The following is a 27,249-nucleotide window of genomic DNA, read 5'->3' as shown; positions in this document are numbered from 1 at the left end:
CATGCATGGCATGAATCTATCTATTGTTGCCGCTGCCTCCCCCTATTCAGGTGTCTGGCCCCTTGTCGAGCGCTGTCCATCTGAATTACAGCTTTGGGTGTGTTTTGGAAGTGCCTGATTAGAGCCATAGGCTTTAATAGGCTTCCTGATTAGAGCCTGTGGGCTCGAATAGGCATCCAAATTGGTAAGGAGCGGGTGCACTGCTGTGCGTTCGCTGCTTACGTAGTGCTGTGTTAGGGAGTCACTTCCCTAACACTGACCTGCCTCTCAGCCAATCAGGTGCACCGGGTCTGGTTACCGGTCACCTGATTGGCTGAAGCGACAGGAGCTGTGATTTCACGCCTATCAGGCGTCCAATCATAACAGAGATGAGATGAAGAGGATTGGAGAAGACATTGAGGACTCAGAGGGAGCGTATAGAACGGCGCTTATCTGAGAAAGGTAGGTGCCGGGCGGGGGGCGGCAAACTGGCATCATTTGATGGGGCAAACTGGCATCATTTGATGGGGCAAACTGGCATCATTTGATGGGGCAATCTGGTGGCATTTGATGGGGCAATCTGGTGGCATTTGATGGGGCAAACTGGCATAATTTGATGGGGCAAACTGGCGGCATTTGATGGGGCAAACTGTCAGCACTTGATGGGGCAAACTGGCGGAATTTGAGGGGGGAAACTGGCATCATTTGATGGGGCAAACTGGCATCATTTGATGGGGCAAACTGGCATCATTTGATGGGGCAAACTGGCGGCATTTGATGGGGCAAACTGGCGGCATTTGATGGGGCAAACTAGCATCATTTGATGGGGCAAATTGGTGGTATTTGATGGTGCAAACTGGCGTTTGATGGCACAGTGGCAGCAATTGATGGGCACAGTAGCTGCGTTTGATGGCACAGTGGCAGCAATTGATGGGCACAGTAGCTGTGTTTGATGGCACAGAGGCAGCAATTGATGGGCACAGTAGCTGCGTTTGATGGCACAGTGGCAGCAATTGATGGGCACAGTGGCTGCGTTTGATGGCACAGTGGCAGCAATTGATGGGCACAGTGGCAGCAATTGATGGGCACAGTGGCAGCAATTGATGGTCACAGTGGCTGCAATTGATGTTTTTTTTTCAGTTTGTTTGTGCCCCCTCAAAAAATTTGAGCACCAGCTGCCACTGCCATGCCCCCATGGCCAATGAGAGAGATTGAACCTCTGTTGGTTATAAAGTACCGGTATATCATGAAAAGAAAGAAGAAGCAAATGAGTGTATTAACATACTTGTAGGATGCGAAGCATATTGATTATGTAGGAGAGCAGAAGATATCCCAGTAATGCTAATCTGCTATTCTTTTTAAGCCTGTCCCTATAATATAGAAGTATCAGATAAATAGTCACTATCTATAGCGAGGCCTCCTCGAACAATCTGACTGGCCAATTTCCATGGGATGGTGACTTGCATCCAAGCCGCTCGTTGGTCTCAGTCAAAAAGAGCTCTCATAACTACATAATAAAATATAGCATATTCACCATCCCAATAGACCATGTCACCCATGTGACACCCCAAAGTATGAAAAAATAGGTTTAAGAAATATCTTAGCTCTACATGTTTCGCTCACTAAATGAGCTTCGTCAGGAGTACCAAATAATACACCAAAATCAAAGTAATGGGACAAACAAACATATAAGGTCCATGGTGGTGAAAGGAAAATGGCATCCAATGGTTTGGTCACCTTGTATTTATAACATTATGGGAAAAATGGACGCCATGCATCCACATGTAGTGACGTCATGACGCTTGTGACATCACCGCACATTGGCGTTCGCACATGAGTGATTCAAAAATCTATGGACCTTATGTTTGTTTGTCCCATTATTTTGATTTGGGTTTATTATTTGGTGCTCTGACGAAGCTGATTTAGTGAACGAAACATGTAGAGCTAAGGTATTAGCATTAGCATTACTGGGGTTTTTTTTTTTGGGGTTAAACTAGTTGGATTTGTGTCTTTTTTCAACCTTACTACCTATGTATCTTCTGCTCCCCTTATGCTTCCCATCCTATAAGTATACACATACATTCATTTGCTTCTTCCTTCTTGGCTATTTGATTGAGGTTGATTCTCTCTTATTGACTATTGATAAAGGAAAACAAAGATAAGACTAAATTGGCAAGTTTACACTTCTGTGTTTAAAAATGCATGTGTAGCACCCTCCTGATGTAGAGTAGGCTGCTAAATACATCTAGTCTGGTTTCACTGTAATTAGATGATCTGGGGTTGATTAATTAGGGCTGCTGTCAGGTCACCTGTGGCCAGGTGACAAGTGCATCCCGTAGGAGTCAGGGGTGCACCACAAGGTAGTGAACCCAATAGCAGACTGCTGCGGATGGACCACAGAGTGGATATGGAGGTGAGGTTCACTGGGGCACAAACAGGAATCCTACAGGAAGCTTGAGCCCAAGATTCCCCAGGGCGCAGAGTCTAAGATCCGGTTGGTATTCACCAGAGTCTCTAGTGGTGAGGATGGCCTTCACTTCAACTGGATCCAGGTCGCGGCCCCCGGAGTCCCCTAGGTCACGCTCCGTAGGGAGAGAGGGGAAGCGGCCACTCAGGACACAAGAGATAATGAAGAGTAAGCCAAGGTCGAGGCAACAAGCAGACGAGAATAACCAAGGGACAGGCCAAGGGTCAGGGTCACAGGCAAACAGGAGAAGTCGGAGACAAGCCAAAGTCAGGACACAGAGATAACGTAGCACAGGGCGAGCAGGAACACAATACTAACAAACAGGGGTGGACTGACAACTCATGGGGCCCCCGGGCAATAGAAGATTATGGGGCCCCCCGGGCTTACAGATTGCCACCACGCCAGGAGGCAGTGCAGAGGCAGGGCAGCTAAAATCTCAAGATTTTCACATCAAAAGCATGTCGGTTTCGGACATATCAGGGACAGATGTAAAAAAAACACAGATTTTTACATACTGTCCCTGGTTTTATTGAGCCTGGCAACCCTGATGGGGCCCCCTAGTGGCATGGGGCCCTCGGGCAGTGCCCGAGAGCCTCAATGGTCAGTCCGCCCCTGCTAACAAACAACGTTGATCAGCAAAGCCGACCAGCAGTGCAGTGGTTAATATAGAGTTCCTGGGATGGCCTGGGGTGGAGCCATACAGGGAGGAGAGATGATAAAGGCAGCCAGATAAGAGAGTCTGGCCTCTAATGAACACATGGAGAGACAGGTAAGCTGCCAGACATTATTGCATATCCATGACAGCTGCTCATTGTCTTACAGGCTACTGCTCTGTTACTTCCCCCTGTCTTCTAGAGGAATCTAAAATCATAGTGGGAGGAAGAACAGGGCATGCAGCCAATCCCTGGGGAGGTGTGCCCAGTAGGTGGTGAACAAGCCCATGAATAGTCTGAGGCCTAGACAGCAGGTGCAGAGTTCCTGGGTCCAGGCTTGCTGGAGGAGAACTCTGTGCAGTGGGCTCTGCCCCTGGGGCAGTCTCTAGATGAAGCCAATCCATCAGGAAGACACCAAGGTCTTAGCTGGGGAGGCCTATTCACAAGCTTAAGTCCAGGGATCAAGTTGGGTCCAGAGTAGCTCGCTGGAGAGAGCCAGGAGGAAGTTGGTGGGAAATAATACAGCTGTCCTATGATGGTGGGAGTCTACATCTCCCTTACTAGGTAGAGCCTGGTGGATATCAGCAGGAGGCAACCGATGATGACCGATGATGTGAGTAAATTACCCCAATGTTGAAGAGTTAGTGACTGTGGGCCAGATTCTCGTAGATCGGCGTATTGTTGTGCGGGCGTAACGTATCCTATTTACGTTACGCCTCCGCAACTTAGACGGGCAAGTGCTGTATTCTCAAAGCACTTGCTCCGTAAGTTGCGGCGGCGTAGCGTAAATAGGCCGGCGTAAGCCCGCCTAATTCAAATTTGGAACAGTGGGGCGTGTTTTATGTAAATAACTTGTGACCCGACGTGATTGACGTTTTTCACGAACGGCGCATGCGCCGTCCGTGGAATATTCCAGTGTGCATTGCTCTAAAGTACGCCGCAAGGACGTATTGGTTTCGACGTGAACGTAAATGGCGTCCAGCCCCATTCACGGACGACTTACTCAAACGACGTAAAATATTCAAAATTCGACGCGGGAACGACGTCCATACTTAACATTGGTACGCCGCATGTACGCCACCATATAGCAGGGGTAACTTTACGCCGGGAAAAGCCTAACGTAAACGGCGTATCTGTACTGCGTCGGCCGGGCGTACGTTCGTGAATTTGCGTATCTAGCTGATTTACATATTTCTAGGCGTAAATCAGCGTACACGCCCCTAGCGGCCAGCGTAAATATGCAGTTAAGATCCGACGGCGTAACAGACTTACGCCGGTCGGATCTAATAGAAATCTATGCGTAACTGATTCTAAGAATCAGGCGCATAGATACGACCGCCCAGACTCAGAGATACGACGGCGTATCTGGAGATACGCCGTCGTATGAGAATCAGGCCCTGTGTGTAGCTTTTAAACTCGGGAAGGAATACTAGTCACCATTAGCATAGAGATCCTGTAGGACATTCCTTTCTGTACAGTACAACCAGAAAGTTAAGGAGTCCTCAAGTTATTCAGTTCTACATTTTATTGGAGTTATCCCATGCTCCCTCATTCTATCCAAGTTCAATGTTCCCAATTAAAAAAAAGAAAAAGAAACCCCTAGACTGCTCCTTGGAGCCAGTGGAAGAGTGAAAAAAAATGCTGTGTGCTTGGCTGCGTGTGCCTTAACCACTTGCCGACCGCCGCACGCCGATATACGTCGGCAGAATGGCACGGGCAGGCAAAAGGGCGTACCTATCTGTACGTCCCTTTAAATTTGCCTCCCAGCAGGTGCACGCGTGCGTGCGCACGCTGCGTGTCACGTGAGTGCGGCTTCGCGATTTGCGGTCGGCAAAGGCAGAACAGGGGGGTGCCTTTGTAAACAAGGCATTCCCCTGTTCTGCCTAGTGACATGTCAGGGATCTACTGTTCCCTGTGATCGGGAACAGTGATCGCTGATGTGTCACTGGTAGCTCCTCCCCCTAACAGGTAGAATCACTCCCTAGGACACACTTAACCCCTTCAGCGCCCCCTAGTGGTTAACCCCTTCACTGCCAGTGTCATTTTTACAGTAATCAGTGCATTTTTTATGGCACTGATCGCCGTAAAAATGACAATGGTCCCAAAAATGTGTCAAAAGGGTCCGATGTGTCCTCCATAAAGTCGCAGTCACGATAAAAATTGCATATCGCCGCCATTACTAGTAAAAAAATAATAATAATAAAAATGCCATAAAACTATCCCCTATTTTGTAGACGCTATAACGAATCAATATACGCTTATTGCAATTTTTTTTACTAAAAATATGTAGACGAATACGTATCGGCCTAAACTGAGAAAAAAAATAGCTTTTTTTTAAAAAAAATAGGGATATTTATTTTAGCAAAACGTACAAAATATTGCTTTTTTTCAAACTTGTTGCTCTATTTTTGTATATAGCGCAAAAAATAAAAACCGCAGAGGTGATCAAATAGCACCAAAAGAAAGCTCTATTTGTGGGGAAAAATAGGACATCAATTTTGCTTGGGTGCCACATCGCACGACCGCGCAATTGTCAGTTAAAACGACGCAGTGCCGAATTGCAAAAAATGGCCCAGTCATTTAGCAGCCAATTCTTCCAGGGCTGAAGTGGGTAAAGGCTCAGTGTCATTCAGTGGTTTGGCGCAATACTAAAAAACAGACAAATATGTATATATGAATCCGGCTCCAAATAGTCCACTTTGAACAATAAGTACTCAATTAAAAAAAAAATCTTTACTGCCACCTGGTGGTCATTACAGGTGTTGCATGCCCATGCTTCTACCATTGCACCACCATAATCTATAATAAATACACTTAAAGGGTAATTCCACTTTCGTGTGGAAAAAAATTAAGAAAAAATAATATAGCGCATATAATTGCGACACTATACATATTGTAATTGAATGTTATTAAAAATGACCTTTCCTTTTTAATCTGCAGCCACTGTAATTTTTTGAGAATGCATTGCAATATGACTACCTGGAGGTGTTCTGTACACAGAGGGCCAGATTCATGAAGAGATACGACGGCGGATCTCCTGATCCGCCGCCGTATCTCTGAGATCCGACGGTCGGATCTATGCGACTGATTCATAAGAATCAGTTCCGCATAGATCTCCCTTAGATCCGACTGGTGTAAGTGCCTTACACCAGTCGGATCTTAGGCTGCAATCTACCGCCGGCCGCTGGGTGTCGTCGCGTTTTTTTACGCGTCGGATATACAAATGAGGAAAACCGCCGATTCAAGTCCGAACGCCCGCCCGTCGCTTTTTTTTAACGTCGTTTGCGTTCGGCTTTTTCCGGCGGATAGTTACCCCTGCTATATGAGGGGTAGCTAATGTTAAGTATGGCCGTCGTTCCCACGCCGAGATTCAAATTTTTACGTCGTTTGCGTAAGTCGATCGGGAATACGGATGTCCGGAATTTACATTGCCGCCGAAAACAATGACGTCCTAGCGATGTCATTTGGAGCAATGCGCACTGGGAAATGTCGCCGGCGGTGCATGCGCAGTTAAATCGGCGCGGGAACGCGCCTGATTTAAATTGTACACTCCCCCTAGATGCGGAATTTGAATTCCGCCGGGGGAGTTACGATCCGATGGTGCAATTTTCGAGGTAACTGCTTTGTGAATACTGCACTGGCCTCGCTAAATTGCACCGGGGGATCGGAAATCACATAGATTACGCGGATCTAAAGATCCGCTAATCTATGTGAATCTAGCCCAGAGTGTGTACTGACCACTCCCCAGAAACATAATTTCCTGCTTGTGTGATTGGCTCACCCATTTTCCCAGAAGTCTGCCTAAGATACAAGTCAGAATTTAGGCATCCCCTGCAACAAAAATGTCATTTTTGGAGAGATACTTCCAATAGGAACACATCTAAAGGGGTGTAGGCCCAGCAGATTTCCTTATTAGTGCTCTGCAGCTGCACACCTGACAGTTAATTATGAAACCACTCCCATTAGACCCACTCAGGACACAGTTACAGAGAAACACACAGGGATTTCTTCAGAATAACAAAAGGTAGGAATCTGCGAATCTGCAGCAAAGGTTGTTATAATCCTTGTAATGTACATAGATCACCCAGAGGGGAATGTTTTTTCTCAACAAAAGTGGAGTTACGCTTTAAAGTGGGGTTACACTCAAAAGTGGAACACCTGCTTATCCCCCCCCCCCGGTGCCACATTTGGCACCTTTTAGGGGGGGGGGGGGTGAATGGGTACCTGTTTTTGACAGGTACCTTTTCCCACTTCCAGGAGACTGGGCCGTGGCCTGGTCTCTTGGAAGTTCGGCCCCCTCCTCCGCCAGACCAAGACCCACCACCGCCAGACCAATTAGAAAGAGCGCGCATGTACAGTAGGGAACAGGCTGTGAAGCCCTGCTGATTTAAGGGGGAACACTGAGTACTCTGATTCACGGTGAGGACTCTGAAGTAAGGGGGAACACTGTGGCCTCTGATGTAAAGGGGAACTCTGATGTAAAGGGGTGCTCTGAGAACCCTGATTTATCTTAGTGTACTCACTCAGAGGCAGGAGAGAGAAGGGGGGAGAATTCAGTGAATCTCGGACAGGTGGCAACCAATGTGCACCCCTGGAGCCATACCAGGCCATACTTTGCCAAGGGGGACCCAACTGGTAAAGCACCTTGTCCCCATGTTAAGGACAAGGACCTCTTTCCTACAACCCTGGCTAGTGGTTGTGGGGGTCTGTGAGGACTTATCAAAACTGAGACTGAGCAAATGCTTCCTTCTACTTGTAGCAGTATCACCCAAGAATGCCACACTAGGGCAACACATCTACGTTACAGCATTCCAAAACACACAGAAATGCATTGCGATGCATGACGTTGCCAAAAATGGTGCATGTCTGATTTTTGGGATATTAGAGTGTATTAAAATGAATGGGTTGCCATGAAGCAACTCACGTTAACAAGTGACCTAATGCACCTTAAAGCACTGCAAAAATGCAAATGGGCCCTTATAGCTAGATTCAGAAAGATTTACGCCGTAACTGTGAATCTGCGCCGTCGTAAGTTTAAGTGTATTCTCAAACTGAGACAGCCTGCGCCGTCGTATCTTAGGGTGCAATATGTAGGCTGGCCGCTAGGTGGCGCTTCCGTTGAGTTCGGCGTAGAATATGTAAATGCCCATATACGCCGATTCATGAACGTGCGTGCGCCCGTCGCAGTAAAGATACGCCGTTTCCGTAAGAGATACGCCGCGTAAAGTTAAAGCTGCCCCCTAGGTGGCGTACCCAATGTTAAGTATGGCCGTCGTTCCCGCGTCGAAATTTGAAAATTTTACGTTGTTTGCGCAAGTCGTTCGTGAATGGGGCTGGACGTAATTTACATTCACGTCGAAACCAATACGTCCTTGCGGCGTACTTTGGAGCAATGCACACTGGGATGGGATGTACACGGACGGCGCAATCACGTCGGGTCACCCCCCATTGATATAAAACACGCCCCCTCATCCTAATTTGAATTAGGCGCGCTTACGCCGGCCCCATTTACGCTACGCCGCCGTAAGTTAGGAGGCAAGTACTTTGTGAATACAGCACTTGCCTCTCTGACTTAAGGCGGCGTAGCGTAAATACGATACGCTACGCCGCCTTAAAGATGCGGCGCCCTACTTGAATCTGGCTACTAGAGTCAACATGCGTCAGCGGACAGGGGCCACAGACACAAAGGATTGCAAGCTCTTCCAGACAAGATGGCATGGGGTCACTGACAGAAACAAATCCAGAGTAATAATTCCAGAACAGAGAAGTATGAATGAGCTGAATCATCTCAGAGTGTTGATTTCCTGGCCTCTCACGTACAGTAAGCCAGTCTGCTTGTACATTACGGTTGAAGCCGCACGTGTGTTTTCCTCCCCTCCCCCGTATAACATGTTTGCTAAGATTAGATTAATGAAATGTTGTAATCGCGGTTGGCTGTAACAAGAGCAAGAGAGTTATGCAAGTCAGCACAAAGTTGGCAGGTTTGGTAAGCTTATATGGCAGCTCTTTGCCACTACATGAACAAGGCAGCGAGTTCTTACAAGCCACTGTCAATACGGCTTCTGGCAGGTACGCGCTTTAAGAGAAACTAGAATATTTTTATATATATATTTTTTTAATTTGTATACATTCTTGGCTAGTAACCCATTAATACAGGATCCTTCCAAAATTGAGTGCTTGTAGACCATGCTGGGCTATCTCATAGAAAGCCCAGCACTAACTTGACACCTGACTGCTGGGGTATTGACAGTATTATATGTGGAGACTGTAGTCCAATAATCATGCAAGAGATGGCACAGTGAGCAGAGACTGTAGTCCAATAACGAGGCCATAGGTAGGACAGTGAGCAGAGACTGTAGTCCAATAACGAGGCCATAGGTAGGACAGTGAGCAGAGACTGTAGTCCAATAATGGGGCAGGAGGTGGGACAGTGAGCAGAGACTGTAGTCCAATAATGGGGCAGGAGGTGGGACAGTGAGCAGAGACTGTAGTCTAATAATGAGGCATGAGGTGGGACAGTGAGCAGAACATGTCCAATAATGAGGTAGGAGGTGGGACAATAAGCAGAAATAGGAGTGTATTAATGAGGCAGCAGGTGGGGCAGTGAGCAGAGACTGTAGTCTAATAATCAGGCAGGAGGTGGGACAGTGAGCAGAGACTGTAGTCTAATAATGAGGCAGGAGGTGGGACAGTGAGCAGAGAATGTAGTCTAATAATGAGGCAGGAGGTGGGACTGTGAGCAGAGACTGTAGTCTAATAATGAGGCAGGATGTGGGACAGTGAGCAAAAAATGTAGTCCAATAATGAGGCAGGAGGTGGGACAGTGAGCAGAAAATGTAGTCTAATAATGAGGCAGGAGGTGGGACAGTGAGCAGAGAATGTAGTCTAATAATGAGGCAGGAGGTGGGACAGTGAGCAGAGACTGTAGTCCAATAATGAGGCAGGAGGTGGGACAGTGAGTAGAGACTGTAGTCTAATAATGAGGCAGGAGGTGTGACAGTGAGAAGAGACTGTAGTCTAATAATGAGGCAGGAGGTGGGACAGTGAGCAGAGACTGTAGTCTAATAATGAGGCAGGAGGTGGAACAGTGAGCAGAGAATGTAGTATAATAATGAGGCAGGAGGTGGGACAGTGAGCAGAGACTGTAGTCCAATAATGAGGCAGGAGGTGGGACAGTGAGCAGAGAATGTAGTCCAATAATTAGGCCGGAGGTGGGACATTTAGTAGCTTAGCTAAAAAGTCAAACACTTCATATTACTAGTATTCTAAGGGTGAGGGTATATTTCCATGTGGGTTAAACCTTGCCCAATTTTCAATAAAAAAAATTGTTCAGTTTTAATTGGAGGTGATCTTTCTGTTGCCAGAGACCTAATCGTCTATATAATCTGGTGACCTGGGAAACAGACACGCACAGTTCTGCCTTCTGGTTTATGCTGCAGTGTCAGGAAAAGAGCTAGTTAGTGGCTTCAATAAATAACCTTTGAATCCCTCCAATCATTTACTCATATCCTGGCCGGGTTCCAGGTGAAAGGAAGCGGCAGCCCAGACAAGAATGGGGAATGTTTAATCATTACCGCTCTCGGCAGGTACGCCCGACAAGTAAACAGCCAAGAGAATAAACTTCACAACTATAACAATCTGCTGACCTACATAGCTTAGCCATGGGGAAAAAAATCCGATACTGACTGCCCCCAGAGCCCGACCTGTGTTCTCCGTGCCGGGATCAGTACATCGTACCATACTACTTATTGACTGCACCCGGAGCCCGACCTGTGTTCTCCATGCCAGGGTCAGTACACCGTACCTAGACTGCACCTATACCGAATTATTCCGAACATTTACCGCTTCTGAACCATATCCATCTTGCACATTTGCCAAGACTATATTGTATCTTTGCTGCATGCAGGTTAACTGGGACTGTCGTTAGGTGCAAAGATGCTCTTAAAGGGCCCCAATGATAGCCGGCAAAAGAACATAATAATTATTCTGCAAGCCCCCTTTGTTCCCCTGCCCCTTCCCCTACCATCCAGTACACTGTACCATACTACTTATTGACTGCACCCAGAGCCCCACCTGTGAAATCATACCCAATAGTAGTGCTACTGCTATAGCAAAGAAAACAGGCACCAAACCAAGTAAAAAGACAAATATGGTTAGTAACTAGGCAAGCATTAAAAAAACAATGATAGTAACACAATTTAGAATCCAAAGGAATTAACAGTGGGGCATAAAATGACATTTGGCATCCAGATCAGCATGAACAGTAGCAAGGTCACCTCAATTGAAGCAGAGAGCATTAGTAAAATTCAATCTACTGAGTACTGGAACTATACTGCCAGAGCGCATTTATAGTGGCAATGCTAGTCCTAGGCAGTCTAGGTATGCATTGTCTAAAACCAAAGAAGGATGGTAGGGGAAGGGGCAGGGGAACAAAGGGGGCTTGCAGAATAATTGTTATGGGAGGAGCAGTCCTTGAGATGTTCTTTTGCCGGCCATCATTGGGGCCCTTTAAGAGCATCTTTGCACCTAACGACAGTCCCAGTTAACTTGCATGCAGCATAGATACAATATACCGTATATACAGTACTCGAATATAAGACGAGTTTTCAGCACATTTTTGCCCCCCTCGGCTTATACTCAAGTCTGTGTCCATCTGCAGCTTTGTGCGCCTGATCTCTCGGTGCTGTGACGTCAGTCTAGTCGACGCACCGTGGAGTGTAACAAAGCCCCGCCTCCTCCTCGTCCTTGTCTGTGATAGGCGGAACACTGAACACTGACTCACTGCTGGAAAAACCGAGTGTTCCGTCTATCACGTACAAGGACGAGGAGGGATAGGGGGCTTTGTTGAACTGGACGGCCGCCGACTGACTGCATGACAGGTATGCAGATCGGCACAGTGAGACATGCAATGGGCACAGTGAGACATGCAATGGGCACAGTGAAGCTGCAAATGGCACAGTGAGACATGCAAATGGCACAGTGAGGCTGCAGATGGCACAGTGAGACATGCAATGGGCACAGTGAGACATGCAATGGGCACATTGAGGCTGCAGATGGCACAGTGAGACATGCAATGGGCACATTGAGGCTACAGATGGCACAGTGAGACATGCAATGGGCACAGTGAGACATGCAATGGGCACAGTGAGACATGCAATGGGCGCAGTGAGGCTGCAGATGTCACAGTGAGACATGCAATGGGCACAGTGAGACATGCAATGGGCACAGTGAGGCTGCAAATGGTCATTGTTGACCCTCTTTTCCACTTACAGTAGCGCTGCATTTTTCTACCCTAGGCTTATACTTGAGTTAATACGTTTTCAATTTTTTTTGTGGTAAAATTAGGTGCCTCGGCTTGTAATCGGCTCGGCTTATACTCGAGTATATACGGTAGTCTCTGCAAAGGTGCAAGATGGATGTGGTTCAGATGCGGTAAATGTTCGGAATAATGCGGTATAGGTGCAGTCTAGGTTTTGAATAAGTGTGGTATAGGGTGCAGTATCAGTGTGGTATGGATTGGGTACACGTGGTGTCCTGCTGCTCAGTGGCTGAGTCCCTGCTAGCAGTATCAGCAATGGGCGCATAGCCCTCTCACCAGTCCTCGGGATGCTGCATTGACCTTTTGCTGTAGAAGTGGAGCCCCCTTGTCTCTCTACCTAAAAGCATCCGGTGAGAAGCAGAGGGTGAGTGGTCGCTCAAGTCTCCTTGCTGCAGCGGTGCAGGTGCTGCAATGTGGGTGGAGGTGCGCTACCCCTGGGTGTCCTCACACCTAGTCTCAGACTAGGATCTCCACTGGTATGGTCTCCCGCTGGCAGGAAAATATCTAGAAGAACGTTCCCGGGAATTTTTATTAAAAATCATCTCTCCACGCCTCCTACTGCACAGCACATATTGGGATCTGTAGTGTAACTATTATCGTGTAGCCATTATATGGCTGCTGTTTCAAACTACAACTCCCAGCTTTCTTAGCACTCTGCATAGAAGTCTGTGGGCTTCCTTGGCTTTAGCTCTCCCCCTGCTGGACAGAAAAGAATGGTGCAGCATAACATTAATATCATAGTGTATGAAGTAGTGCAAATAGTGCAAATAAAGAGCAATGGGCCAGATTCAGGTAGGGGCGCGCAAAACTGCGGCGGCGTAACGTATGACATTTACGTTACGCGGCCGCAAGTTTTACAGGCAAGTGCTTGATTCACAAAGCACTTGCCTGTAAAGTTACGGCGGCGTAGCGTAAAAGGGGCCGGCGTAAGCGCGCGTAATTCAAATGATCCTGTAGGGGGCGTGGATCATTTTAATTAGGCGCGCTCCCTCACCGAACGTACTGCGCATGCGCCGTCCCTAAAATTTAATCCATCCCCCAATACCATCCCAGCTTCATCTATTCCCCTGATCCCATCCCAAATCCATCCATTCCCCCAATTCCATTCTGGCTCCATCCATTGCCCCAATCCCATCCTGGCTCCATCCATCCCCTGATCCTATGCCGGCTTCATTCATTCCCCAAATCCCATCCTGGCTCCATTCCCCAATCCCATCCCAAATCCATCCATTCCCCCAATCCCATCCCAGGTCCATCCATCCCCCGATCCATCCATTCTCCCCAAATCCATCCATTCTCCCCAATTCCATCCTGGCTCCATCCATTTCCCCTGATCTTATCCCGGCTCCATCCATCCCCCTGATCCCATCCTGGCTCCATCCATTCCCTACCATCCTGGCTACTTCCACCCCCCTGATCCCATCCCAACTCCATCCATCCCCCGATCCCATCCCAGCTCCATCCTCCCACGACCCTCTTCCCCATGCCTCCCTCCTCTGCAAGTCTCATGTACACAGAAATCATCACAGACCCCAGATCAGCCACGTTCTGGCAGAGTGGTATGCACGAAAATAAAGGAGGAGGAGGGGAGGGTTCAGTGCACTCCGCTCTGTACTGTGCGTCAGAGGCAGCCAGGAAAAGGTGCCAGCTGCCATGCAAAGACAGTGGCCCAGATTCAGGTAGCCTTGCGCTTTTTTTACGTAGGCGCAAGGCACCATTTTTGCCCTGCGCCCCCGCAAATTTTCTGCACTACCCGCGATTCACGGAGTAGTAGCTCCGTAAATTGCGTGGGCGCTCCGGCAAAATGCCCGGCGTAAGCGCGCGCAATTTAAATGATCCCGTAGGGGGCGGGAATCATTTAAATTAGACGCGTTCCCGCGCCGAGCGTAGGGCGCATGCTCCGTCGGGAAACTTTCCCGAAGTGCATTGCGGTAAATGACGTTGCTTCAAAGTGAACGTGAATGGCGTCCAGCGCCATTCACGATTCACTTACGCAAACGATGTAAATTTCAAATTTCGCGATGCGGGAACGACGGGTATACTTTAGCATTGGCTGCCCCTGCTATTAGAAGGGGCAGCCTTATGCAAAAACCGACGCACGCAAACTACGTAAACTGCGTACGCAGGGCTCGCGTAGGGTAGTGAATCGGCGTTAGTATGGAATTTGCATACTATACGCTGACCACTACCGGAACGCCACCTAGCGGCCTGCGTAAGAATGCAGCCTAAGATATGAGGGCATAAGAGCCTTATGCCACGCATATCTTAGGCTGCAGTCGGCGTAACAAGCTCTCTGAATCAGGAGAAGTCTTTACGCCTGCGCAAGTAAGCAATTGCGCTGCGTAACTATGGTTACGCAGACGAAATTGCTCTCTGAATCTGGGCCAGTGTAGCTCGCCGTGCGCGGGAACCGAAATGCCCCGGACACGCCGTGGGCGTTCCGGGACTCAACCCTGGTTCACCAGGACTCCGGGACATGGATCAAATTCTCGGACAGTCCCGGCAAATCAGGGATGGTTGGGAAGTATGCTACAACTACTAATATTAATAATATCAACAATAACTCAGCATAGCCTAATAAAACATTTCAGAGAGGGTTTGATACTTTTTTTATTCTTAGATTACAGCCCCCTTGGTGGGGTATTAGTGCTTATTTTGCACATAGTAAATCGCTGTACAGAAATATATAACTCTAAAAAGTAACACAGATTACAGGTAGATACAAATATACAGTACATATTGCTTAAAGCAATTCTTTGCGTTTCCTAATTTCTCCTGTAGACACAAAACAGAGTTCAGAAAATATAATCTGTTGTACAAAAATCTTTACATTTAAAAGTTTACTTCATTAAAAATTATAATTCAAGATAACGTTGTATTTTGCCTAATCCAGAAACCATATAAATCCACTTTGTGAGCAGCGGATGTGTTCATGTATTTTGTGCTACAACTACATGAGCCAGTAGATGGCAGTGTTCATACGTTTGTAGCTGCTCTATGGTAAACTCTATGCACCTTTTCTGTATAATAAAGTTTCCTGTCTGCAGTTAAGCAGCAAAGACCATGTGGACTGTGTAGGGCTATATACAGAATTTTTAACAGGGTGACTTTGCAACCCAGGATAATATATTGTAAAAGTAGCAGTGACATCTCCACTGTACTGTACACAGACCAGTGATGACTGGTGCTACATTTTTTAGGGCAGGGGGGCAGCAAACAAACTACCAACCCCACTTGTCAGCCCCGCTCGCCAACCCTGCTCACAAGCCTGGCAGCCCCGCACTTACCCATCCAGGTTGTGAGTGGCTTAGACAGCTTCCCTGGCTTCTCCTCCTGACCAATCCAGTCACTTCTCCTCCCAGCCAATCCCGTCTCAGGACCAGGGGCGTAACTAGAAATCACAGGGCCCCATAGCAAAATGTTGTATGGGGCCCCCCTCCAAAAAAAAATGAACTAATGCCATTGAACAACAGCTCAGGTCAGGTAATCAACACTCACCCCAGTGCAGCGGGCTCCTCTGGTCATCCTCATCCCCCTCCTCTTCATTGGTGCAGTCAGTGGCAGATTTCAGACTTGCCCGATCGCTCCTCCGCTGCCCTGATCTGAACTCTCCTGAGTCCCGCTTCAGCGCCGAGCGGGGATCTCAGTGTTGTGATGTGGCGGCGGCTGCGGGATTGGAAACTCCCGCCTTCTGGACCCGGCGACGCGTATGATGGACATCATATGTTCTGCAGGCTCCAGAAGGCGGGACCTGTGACTCGGCAGATCAGATCGCTTCCTGCTCGCCGGCGTTCGGGGCTAAATAGTGTATGGTGCCCTTTTTGAGACTCGGGGCTTTTCGGGGGCACATTCGGGGCTCCAGCCCCCCTAGCCTCTGCTCGGGACACGGCCGGGCTCGCGGGGCTGGGAGCCGGATTACATTCTTCATCCTCACCAGTGTTGCCAACCCCCTGAAGTGAAATTTACTGGCAAGGATGCCAAAATTTACGAACAACACCAATTTTTTACTGGCACTGCAAAAAACTACCTAAAATTACTGTTTTCAGTGCTAAACAGTGCAAGTAAAATGTTTGAACTATAAACATGTAGCTAGTACTATTAGCAATGTGTTTAAGTTAAACAAAAGTCAAAAAACATATTTCTCCATTTACATGAAGGTCAGGTCACTATAACCCTACCAGCACTGGGTTCCCCCCTTACATCAGAGCCTGCAGGATTCCCCCTTACAGTAAAAGGGAACTCTTATGTAAAGGGGAACGCTGCAGATCATGATCTAAGGGGGAACTCTGATGTGGTGGGAGGGGCGCTGGTGACCAGAGACCACCTTATATCAGAGTCCACTGCATTCCCTTTACATCAAAGTTCCCACTTACATCAGGGTCTGCAGGAACATTCTTCTGGTGACCACCAATGCAAGGAACATTATTCGCACAGACCACCAATGTAAGGAGCATTCTTTCTGCTGACCACCTATGTAAGGAACATTATTCGCACTGATCACCAATGCAAGGAACATTATTTCTGCTGACAACCAATGCAAGGAATATTCTTTCTGGTGACCCCCAATGTAAGGAACATTCTTTCTGGTGACCACCAATGCAAGGAACATTCTTTCTGGTGACCACCAATGCAAGGAACATTCTTTCTGGTGACCACCAATGCAAGGAACATTCTTTCTGGTGACCACCAATGCAAGGAACATTCTTTCTGGTGACCACCAACGTAAGGAACATTATTCGCACAGACCACCAATGTAAGGAGCATTCTTTCTGCTGACCACCAATGTAAGGAACATTATTCGCACAGACCACCAATGTAAGGAGCATTCTTTCTGCTGACCACCAATGCAAAGAACATTCTTTCTGGTGACCACCAACGTAAGGAACATTATTCGCACAGACCACCAATGTAAGGAGCATTCTTTCTGCTGACCACCAATGTAAGGAACATTATTCGCACAGACCACCAATGTAAGGAGCATTCTTTCTGCTGACCACCTATGTAAGGAACATTATTCGCACAGACCACCAATGCAAGGGACAATTTTTTCTGGTGACCACCAATGTAAGGAACATTCTTTCTGGGGATCACCAATGTAAGGGACATTCTTCCCACTGACCACCAATGTAAGGAACATTCTTCCCACTGACCACCAATGTAAGGAACATTCTTTCTGGGGACCACCAATGTAGGGAACATTCTTTCTGCTGACCACTAATGTAAGGGACATTCTTCCCACTGATGGTTCTTTTTGTCGAAGTGTACAGATATATCAGTGTCAGGGAAAACACTCAGTGTATAGATGTCAGTTATACACCAAGTGCTATTCCTTATGTGTTACACTGACATCTATACACTGAGTGTTTTCCCTGACACTGATATCTGTATATTGAGAGCTATTCCTTGTATACAACACTGATATATCTGTACTCTTGGACACTCAGTGTACAGATATCCGTGTGTCAGGGAATAGCTCCTGGTAGATGGGCACTGGGGAAGAAGGAACACTTAGCCTGGCTGATGATCACAGACATGCTGTGATTACACACTGACCTGCTGCCGCACACAACAAGGCAGGTCAGGTGACTGTCTCTGACATGATGACTCCACTGTGTCTTCCCTCTCCAGCCTCCAGCTCTCTCACTGGCTTTCCCCCGCGGCATGGATGTATACTGTGGCCCCGCCCCTCTGCTGAATTCCCTAGGAGGATAGGTGGCCAGAGCGCCTGTCATTGCAATAATCCTCATGGCTCCATGATCGCTCTGTAATCCTGGCCAGCACCTAGTCCTCTCATACAGCCTCATCATCTGCAGGCAGGGTTGACATCACTCACTACCTCTGCGGTGCACAAACGTTCCTAATTTTGCATAATAAACTGTGGGCACATCCAGGGGCAGACTGAGCAGCTCATGGGGCCTCCCTGACTCTGGGGTCCTCGGTTTCTGCCCGACTGATCAGTCCGCCCCTGTACCGGACTGTTTGTAAAAAAAAAAAAAAAACGGACGGTTAGCAACAAAGATCCTCACCGGGCCCCTCTCGGCTGCGGGCCCCATAGCGCCCGCGTGGGTCGCTATGGCGGTAGTTCCGCCACTGCTCAGGACCCTCTTCCTGTCCTGAGACGGGATTGGCTGGGAGGACCACTCACAGACCAGCAGTGAGTGGTCTTTACTACAGGAATGTTTCACACTGGATTATTGCACAGATGCGGAAGAAATATTCTTGTATCTAGAGCAGGGGTCTCCAAACTTTCTATGAAAGCAGACAGTTTACTGTCCTTCAGACTTTGGACTGTGGCCAGTGGGAGTAAAAAAGATTTTTATGTCAGGGTAAAGAATACCCCGTCTTTGGTGTCAGTGGGAGGAATTGTGGCCATCCTTGGTGTCAGTGGGAGAAATTGTCTCTTATCATTGGTGTCATTGGGCTTCATTGTGGGAGGAATAGTGTCCCATCCTTGGTGTCTGAGGTAGGACGTGTGCCCTATCGGTGTCAGTGGGAGGAATAGTGTCCCATCCTTGGTGTCTGAGGTAGGAGGTGTGCCCTATCAGTGTCAGTGTGAGGAATAGTGTCCCATCCTTGGTGTCTGTGGTAGGACGTGTGCCCTATCGGTGTCAGTGGGAGGAATAGTGCCCCACCCACCATTGGAGCACAGGTGTGTGAGGAGGAAGGTGTGTCGGAAGCTGCTGTGTGAGAAGGGAGTTGCCTGGAAATCTCTCCCAGCTCTCCTGGCCCCTTTCTGGGGAAGCCATGGAGGGCAGCGGGGCCTCCCCTGCTGGAGGCTCTCAGCCATCTCCTGGGCCATCTGCTGACATGTCTGCCCCTCTACAAGTCTCAGCTGGTGATCTCTCTGCCCCTGGTGTGGATGAAGGCTCGGAGGCCATTCGGGAGCGAGTGGTGGCCGGCATAAAAGTCCTAAACCGGGAGAGGGATAAGCTGTACAAGCTACGTGCGGAGCTGAAACGCCTGAGAAGGCAACGTGAAGGCTTGCATAGTCTGAAACGCGGATCCATGGATCCAGAGATCCAACTGGCCAAGGTCCGTGTGGACCACCAGGAGACCATCGTGGCCATAATGGAAGGAAGGGATGGTCCTTTTCAAGGAAAAGTTCTCCAACGACAGAAGGTTTTCAAAAGTGACAAAGATGGAGGTGGAGGAGACCCCCAGTTCTGACCCCCTGCCCCCCCAGGGAGAGGTAAGCACCCCAATGCCTTCCCAGGACTCAGGAGGCATGCTGAGGGTGATCCAGGTAATGGAGTCTCCTGTGCGGGGGAATCAGATGGTATTTAATAAGGAGGACATAACAGATGATGTGCCTGATAAGGTAAAGCCAGCTAAACCCCAAGTTGTGGACAGAACTGTGTTTGTACCATCTAACACCATGACTGATAATGTGCCTAATAATCAGACTGTATGCAGTAATAATGTGCCTGCTGAGGCTGCAATGCAGCAAGAGACACGTTCAGAAAATGACATTCCTGTGAAGGAACTGCAAGTCCCAGCAGAACCCATTAACCCTCCTGTTGCTGAGACCAGAGCTGATTGCCCCACTGCTGCTCAGGACTCCACAGCGCAGCATCAGGACACAGCTGGTACTGCAGCAGCAACAGTGACTGTTCCTGATGGGAATGTGTGTGTGACTGATAAAAATCATCCCAGTTCAGGTGTTATGAACAATGGTCCCAGTTCGGATATGATGGACAATAATACAAACTCTGTTCATGTAGACAATGTACAGCATAAAGTAACTTCAGTGTGGGGCCTTGGCCCGGATAAACCTACTTTTGCTCAGGTGTTGCGCTCTGCTGCTGGCAGCTCCGCCCCCAAGCAGGGTTTTCCCCTGCGAGCTACCACCTTGAGCCCCCCGGGATCTGGTCTTGGGTCTCTGGCTTCGGCTGGGGGTCCAAGACGCAATGTAGTCATCCTCAAATGGGAAGGTGGTGCAGTCCCCCCTGCAAGGCGTGCAGTGGTGGATTTAATCCTGGAAATGGGTTTTGGGGTAAATGACTTGTATGCTTTTATTCATGTGTCAGGGACGCGGGAGTATACAGTCAGTTTCACCAAGCCAGAGGGTCTTGACCTGTTCTGGGAGCGATATGAGGCCCGGTGCAGGTCAAGACCGGAATGGGAAAGTCTGGCCCCAGTTGCGATTTCGCAGCGGTCAACAGTAAAAAAGATCACTATCATCCTCACCAATGAGAGCGTCCCTGCCAGGGATCTGGAGGTCTGGTTGAGGAACTACGGGGAAGTTTTGACCAAACCAAATAAAATATTAGATGAGCGTAACATCTGGACTGGGGGATGGTCGGTAACAGTCAGGCTGGCCAGGGATGGAAATGTTGTCCGTCACCTGCCCTCCTCGGCTTTCATAGGGAGGGATAGGATGACCGTGTTCTACCCTGGTCAGCCGAAGCTGTGCCACCGCTGTGGAGAGAGGGGGCACCTTAGCTCCTCCTGTTCAGCCTTGATATGCTCAGTGTGTCGGGGTCAGGGTCATATGGCCAAGGACTGCACCCAGAAGATCAGGTGCAACCTGTGCCTGCGACTTGGCCACCCTTATAGCAGATGCCCTGAGGCCTGGCACAATATGGAGAAGGAGGTTGTGGATGAGATGTCAAGGCTGGACAGGATGGAGGGGGAGGCCCCTGGTGTACCATCCTCCGCTGCGGTGACCGACCCCCCTGGTCCTGCTCAGGATCCCTCCCCAGTTCCCTCCCCAGTTCCTGTGACCACCCCTCCTGTGTCTGTAAGTACTCCTTCTGTATCTGTCTCTGTGTCCCCCCAGCCTACTGTTCCCGCTCCTCTTGTGTCAGAACCTTCCAAGTCTGTGCCCCCTGAGTCAGTTACCCCCCAGGAGTCTATCCCTCCTAAGTCGGATTTACCCCCCCCCCATCAGGAGTGGTAGCGGGTACTAAAAAGGTTGCTTCAAAGAAAAAAACAAGGGATGAGGGCATCTCTGAGGCTGACCTGCGGTACCTGGAGGAGAGAAGGAAGGTTGGGCGGCGGAAGAAGCAGGCGGTGAGGACAGAACGGGGACGGGAAGCTCCGGTGCCTGTCTCCACCCGTCGTAGGTCCGCTAGGTGGGACATTTCCTCATCTGGCGCTTCTTCAGAGCTGAGCTCCGATTCAGAGATGGAGTTTGAGGCGGCCTCAAGAAAGAGGGAGGCTTCTGGTGATGAGCAGCAGAGGGGAGCTAAGAAGCAATCCACCCAATAACCCAAATGGCGGTTCCCCCTCCGTTAAAAGTGGCGACAATAAATGTCGCCAGCATTAAGTCAGTGAGAGCTCGTTCTATGGCCTTCTTTTTGTTCAGCCAATTAGATGCTGAAATTTTATTTTTGCAAGAGACTAGGCTCACCTCCTTGGCAGATATTCATATGGCCAAGAGAGAGTGGAGGTATGGTCCATCTTACTGGTCTCTTGCGGCCGAGCCTTACGGCGGTGTGGCGGTGTTGTTTAAAACCGGCATGGTAACTGTCCGGCGGGTTATTGAGGTGGAGATTGGGAGATGTATGGTCTTAGACGTCCTTGTGGGAGGGCAGGACCTGCGCCTAATTAATATCTATGGGCCGCACACAAAGTGGGACAGGAAATGCCATTTTACAAGGATCAAGCCATTTCTTTTTACATCCCGGCAAGTGGTCTTTGCAGGTGACTTTAATACAGTAACTAGGCCCAAGGACAGGAAGGACTTCAAGGACAGGCTGGGATATGATAGCGTTTTTTTAAATAGTATGGTTAGGGATGCTGGTCTTGTGGATGTGCACATTGCGCACCTCCCGGATGACACCGGGTTCACCTTTCATCGTGGTAATAGTCAGAGTAGGATAGACAGGTTTTTTTTTAAGGAGGCCTCTGCTTTCTCACCCCCAGTGGTGCAGGCAGTAGAGTTCTCTGATCACTGTATGCTATCTGTGGCCCTGAATGCTTCAGACGCCCCTCAGAGGGGAAAGGGCATCTGGAGATTGAATTCGACTCTCTAGGAAGAACATGTTAGACAATCCTTTGAGGAATTCTTTCAGGCACAGGTGACCCTCCTGGACTTTTGTAGCAGCAAGGCTGAGTGGTGGGAGCTGACCAAAAAGAGGATCGCTGGATTCTTCAGGGGCCTAGCCAATAGAACACAGTTTAATAAATACATGACCTACCAACGTTTGCGGAGGAAGCTGGATATTCTTGTCTCGAGAGGAGGAGATCCTGGGGCAATCTCCGAAGTGAAACTCCTTCTCAGGAAGTGTCAATATGACCGGCATGCCTCTTTGGTTCTGGAGAGGGACTATGGGAAGTACCACTCGCCTGACCCTTACCATAACTGCAAACAAGGTGTAGCTGTTAAAGCGGTCGTTGGCCTTAAGGACAGTACAGGTTCCGTGACAAAGTCCAGGTCAGGGATTCTGGAGGTCGTGAGGTCCTTTTATGCCGACCTTCTTGGAAGGAAAGAGCTTGACCGTGGCAAGATGGAAAGCTTTTTGGACTCTACTCCAGGTCTAAATGGTGGAGATGTTCCATTGATGAATTTGACAGAGGAGATCACAGTTGAAGAGGTGATGAGGGCAATTGAACAGCTTGCCATCAAAAAGTCACCCGGACCGGATGGCTTGACGGCTGAGTTTTACAAAGCCTTTAAGTCTATTCTGGCCCCACATTTGGTAGAGGTTTTTAACAGTTGTCTTGCTGAGGGGGTGCTTTCCCCTTCCATGAGGCACTCGGCTGTGATTCTTCTGTCAAAGGGTAAAGATCCTTCGATGATTGAGAATTGGCGCCCCATCAGCCTTCTTAATGTCGATAGAAAGATACTGGCGAAGATATTTTTCTGGCGCCTGTCGTCAGTAGCAGAGTCTTTGCTTTCTCGCCATCAGCACTGTTCGGTCCAGGGTAGGAGCACCTTCACAGCGGTGTTAGCTGTCCGGGAGGCCTTGGAGCGGTGCAGGGCTGCAGGCTGGGGAAAGTACTTGCTGACATTGGATCAGGCAAAGGCTTTTGATCGTGTTAACCATGAGTACCTGTGGTTGCTCCTTAGTAAGTACGGTCTGCCGGGTGGTTTTGTTGATTGGCTGAAAGTCTTGTATAAGGGGGCAGAAAGCTTCCCTCTTGTTAATGGTTGGGTTGGGCAGTCCTTTGAGGTTGGCTCCGGGGTGCGCCAGGGTTGTCCCCTGAGTCCCCTGCTCTATGTGTTTGCAATCGACCCCTTCATCAGGAGGCTAGAGAGCGGCATGTTGTGTGGGGTACCGGTGGGTCTCCCGGGTGAGCCGCCATTGAGGGTTGTTGCTTATGCGGACGATGTATCGGTGATTGTCACTGGGACGGATGAAGCGGAGGAGGTGGTCTCTCTGACATCACGGTATTCTGAAGCATCAGGCTCCAAGATCAATCAGGAAAAGAGTGACGTTTTCTGGATGGGAAAGGAAGGTGAGGGGTTTGATCTCCCGGACACCTTTCCAGTGCCCCGGGAAAGAATTAAGATACTAGGCATTGAATTTGGACCCGGCGATTATGGCCTCAAAAACTGGGAAGGCAGACTGGAAATTGCCAATGCTAAGGTGGTCAACTGGAAGAGATGGAAGTTATCTATGAGGGAAAGGGTTGATCTGATTAAGACTTACCTGATACCGATCTTCTTGTATGTCAGCTTTGTCTGCATCTTGCCAGTGTCTCTCTATGCTAGGGTCAGTAGTGTGTTCTTCCAGATGCTGTGGGGGAACAGACTGAACCCCATCAAGAGGAATGTCACCTACCTATCCAGGAGGGTGGGTGGCTTAGGTATGGTCAACCCAGTTCTTTTCTTTTCACTGCTATTTCTCAAGTTTAACATTGGTAGTATGCTTGCAGTGGAACCTCCTGGATGGGCAGGCATATTTAGATCTTGGTTTAGGCCTTTTCTGCGACTTTGGGAAGAAGGTGGCCAAGTGAAGAATCGCAGGGGTCATCGTGGTCAGCTACCAGCCTATGTAGCTCCGTGCCTGAAGTTACTGCGGCAGTGGCGATTGTCGGCTGAAGATCTCAGATCGGTTCCGAGGAAAGACCTTATGAGTCGAGTCTTGAGCGAAGTCTTTCATGACCCACTGGCCTTAAGGGATTGCCCAGGCCCAGTTTTGAGGGTGGGGTTGAGACTAATTAATTTGGATAGAATACCTCCTAAATTTAGGGATCTGGCCTGGTTGTGCTTCCACGGGAGGCTCTATGTTCGGGGCAATTTGAAATTCCGCAGTGGGGTGGATCGTAGCTGTCCTCGGGAGGAGTGTGCAGGTGAGGAGGAGACTATGGACCATTTTCTGCTTCGTTGCCCTTTTAACATAGAAGTGTACAAACAGGTGGGGCGGGCGCTCGGTGTTCCTTTCCTCTCCAGGCTGGGTTATGCCGAGTGGGTGTACGGAGCATTCAGTACCGGTGGAGGTTTTTGTTTGGATACACTTTTTTTAGTTAGCCTAGTGGTCCGTTATTTCACTTGGAACGCACGGTGTCAGGTCAGCATTCGGCAAAAAATCCTTCCTGTTGAGGTGGTGGTGTATGACATTGTGCATGAGGTGGGGAAGATTCGGGGGCTTGAGAGAGACAAGCGGGGTCAGGGGGCTTGGCTGAAGGCGTGGAGGGGTTTCAAGCCTCCCTGACTGCCAGGAGTCTCTTTCACGGGTGTGGCTGTCTGTCTCTTATCACCCTAGATTATTATTTTTGATACATTTTTGATAAATGGCTGCGTACATAGGTGACGGGTTGTGCCTCTTAGGCCCTCTCTGCTGCTTTGTGTAAATAGTTTTGTAGTAATGTTTTGGTAGTGGTGTATAGTGTATATAGTGTATATATTGTATATATTCTGAACCTGGATGTGTATTCCTTGGATTTATGTTTGAAGTTTTGTACTATAGTTTTGTTTTTTACTTTTGTATAAAATTGGTTGCTTGATTCTTTTCAATAAAAGATCAATAGTGTCCCATCCTTGGTGTCTGTGGTAGGACGTGTGCCCTATCGGTGTCAGTGGGAGGAATAGTGTCCCATCCTTGGTGTCTGTGGTAGGACGTGTGCCCTATCGGTGTCAGTGGGAGGAATAGTGTCTGTGATACATTTGCCTATATGTCTCAGTTTAATTCTCCCTGCTTGCCATTGTGATTACCATCCGGTTATTGAAGTGCTAATGTCCCCTCACTATTTCTAAAGGTTAATTGATCTATTATGTTGTGTGAAGGAGATCTGTGTTTAAGTGGCTTGTGTTAATTATTCTGATTGCTTGATTGTGGTAATTATCTCTCTATATGCGGGGTCGAGCGGCCTAGTTAATGTATTCAGTACAACTAGTACTCAGTGTCATTGATGTCATTGTCTAAAGAAAATGTGTTTTCAGCCTCGGCTCCGTCGTGTCTGCCTATAATCTGTATGGAAGCCCCAGTGTGAGGGGGCGGAGATTTGTCATTGTAACAGTTTTGAAAATGACATATAAGCTGTGTGATATAACATTAAACTCTGTCTTGTTCTAGCAGTAAGCCTGGACTAATGTGTGGCTTAATGGGCGATCTCAGGAATATTCCTCCTCGTGGAATATTGGGGTGATGTTCTTATGGAAGAAGGGAATCTTTGACGGGGATATCATACCGATACCGTCACAATTGGTGGCAGCGGTGGGATTTTCCCTTCTATTCCCCTTCACACCCGGATTCCAAGCAGACACTGGAAGAACTACTGGAAGTTCGTGGAAGGATTGCTAGCAACAAAACCGAACGGGTCATCATAGCAGAATCAATGGAGATAGACCAGGAGAACGGGATTGCAGCAACGCCAGCGGTACAAGAGATGGAGACACCAGTGATTCAGGAGGAGGAATCGCCAGCCAACAAGCTAATGAGAGAGAAGCTACAATGGTTCGGCCCGAACCCAACGGCAGATGTGGTGCTGAGAGTGATGGAGCTACAGGAGGCTAAAGAAATAAGGGACGCAGAACTACAGTTAAAACTTACAGCAGTCCAACAAGCAGCCGCACCTTCTCCGAACAGTGAGTACAGCACAGCAGACGCAAGGAAGATTCCGTTTAGCGCTTTTAAAGCTTTTGATGAAAAGGACTGTGAGATTGATAACTACCTGGCGGATTTTGAGCGACAATGTAACCTGCACCGAATAGCTAGAAGAGAGTGGGTTGCAATATTGTCAGGCAAACTGTCAGGCAAAGCTTCTGATGCTTTCCGGACCGTGCCAGATCAGGATATCCATAGCTACGCCAGGGTTAAAGAAGTGCTCCTGGCTCGTTATGCAGTAACCCCAGAGTCCCACCGACAGAAGTTCAGGGACTCGCGCAAAACCACGAAAGACTCTTACGCGGAATGGGCATGCCAGTTGTCCCTGTCGGCCTCTAACTGGGTTAACAGCAGCCAGGCCACCACCGCAGAGGACATTTTGCAACTAATGCTCCTGGAGCAATTTTACAATCACATCCAGACGGACGTCAAGGATTGGGTGAGAGATCGCAGGCCCATGACTCTACCAGAGGCCGCGAAGTTGGCGGATGAATATGCGGATACTCGCAAGACAAACCAGGTCACACCACGGGTACAACCTCCACGACCAACGGCGCCCTCACACCCACCAGCCGCTAGATACCAACCGCCTAACAGACCGATGACATCTAGCCCTCGCTACCCACGCCAGGAGGACAACGAACAACGCTGCTTCCGGTGCAAACAGTTGGGTCACTTCAAGCAGAATTGCCCCATGAATGACAACACCAGGTCAAATTGGTCTCAACCTGGGTACCGCCCACCAGCAGCCCATTGTGTAGACTCGGCTTGGGATCCCCAGGAGCTGGGTCAGGAAGAACCATTGGGCACCCCTTACGAAGCCCTCATGGTACAATC

The 27,249-nt window shown here is 48.7% G+C and overlaps 1 long non-coding RNA gene across 1 annotated transcript; it reads right to left on the bottom strand.

Annotated features, from left to right (window-relative positions):
- Window positions 1-10,644: 10,644 nt before the first annotated feature.
- Window positions 10,645-11,070, bottom strand: LOC120935273. The gene is made up of 2 exons (XR_005748391.1): window positions 10,870-11,070; window positions 10,645-10,802 (listed from the first exon to the last, which is right to left on the bottom strand). It is a non-coding gene; the product is annotated as an uncharacterized LOC120935273 (long non-coding RNA).
- Between the last annotated feature and the right edge of the window lie 16,179 nt (window positions 11,071-27,249).

This window comes from Rana temporaria, chromosome 4 (assembly GCF_905171775.1).
Source record: "Rana temporaria chromosome 4, aRanTem1.1, whole genome shotgun sequence".
Lineage (NCBI taxonomy): Eukaryota > Metazoa > Chordata > Amphibia > Anura > Ranidae > Rana > Rana temporaria.
This window is presented reverse-complemented; position numbering and strand designations above follow the sequence as displayed.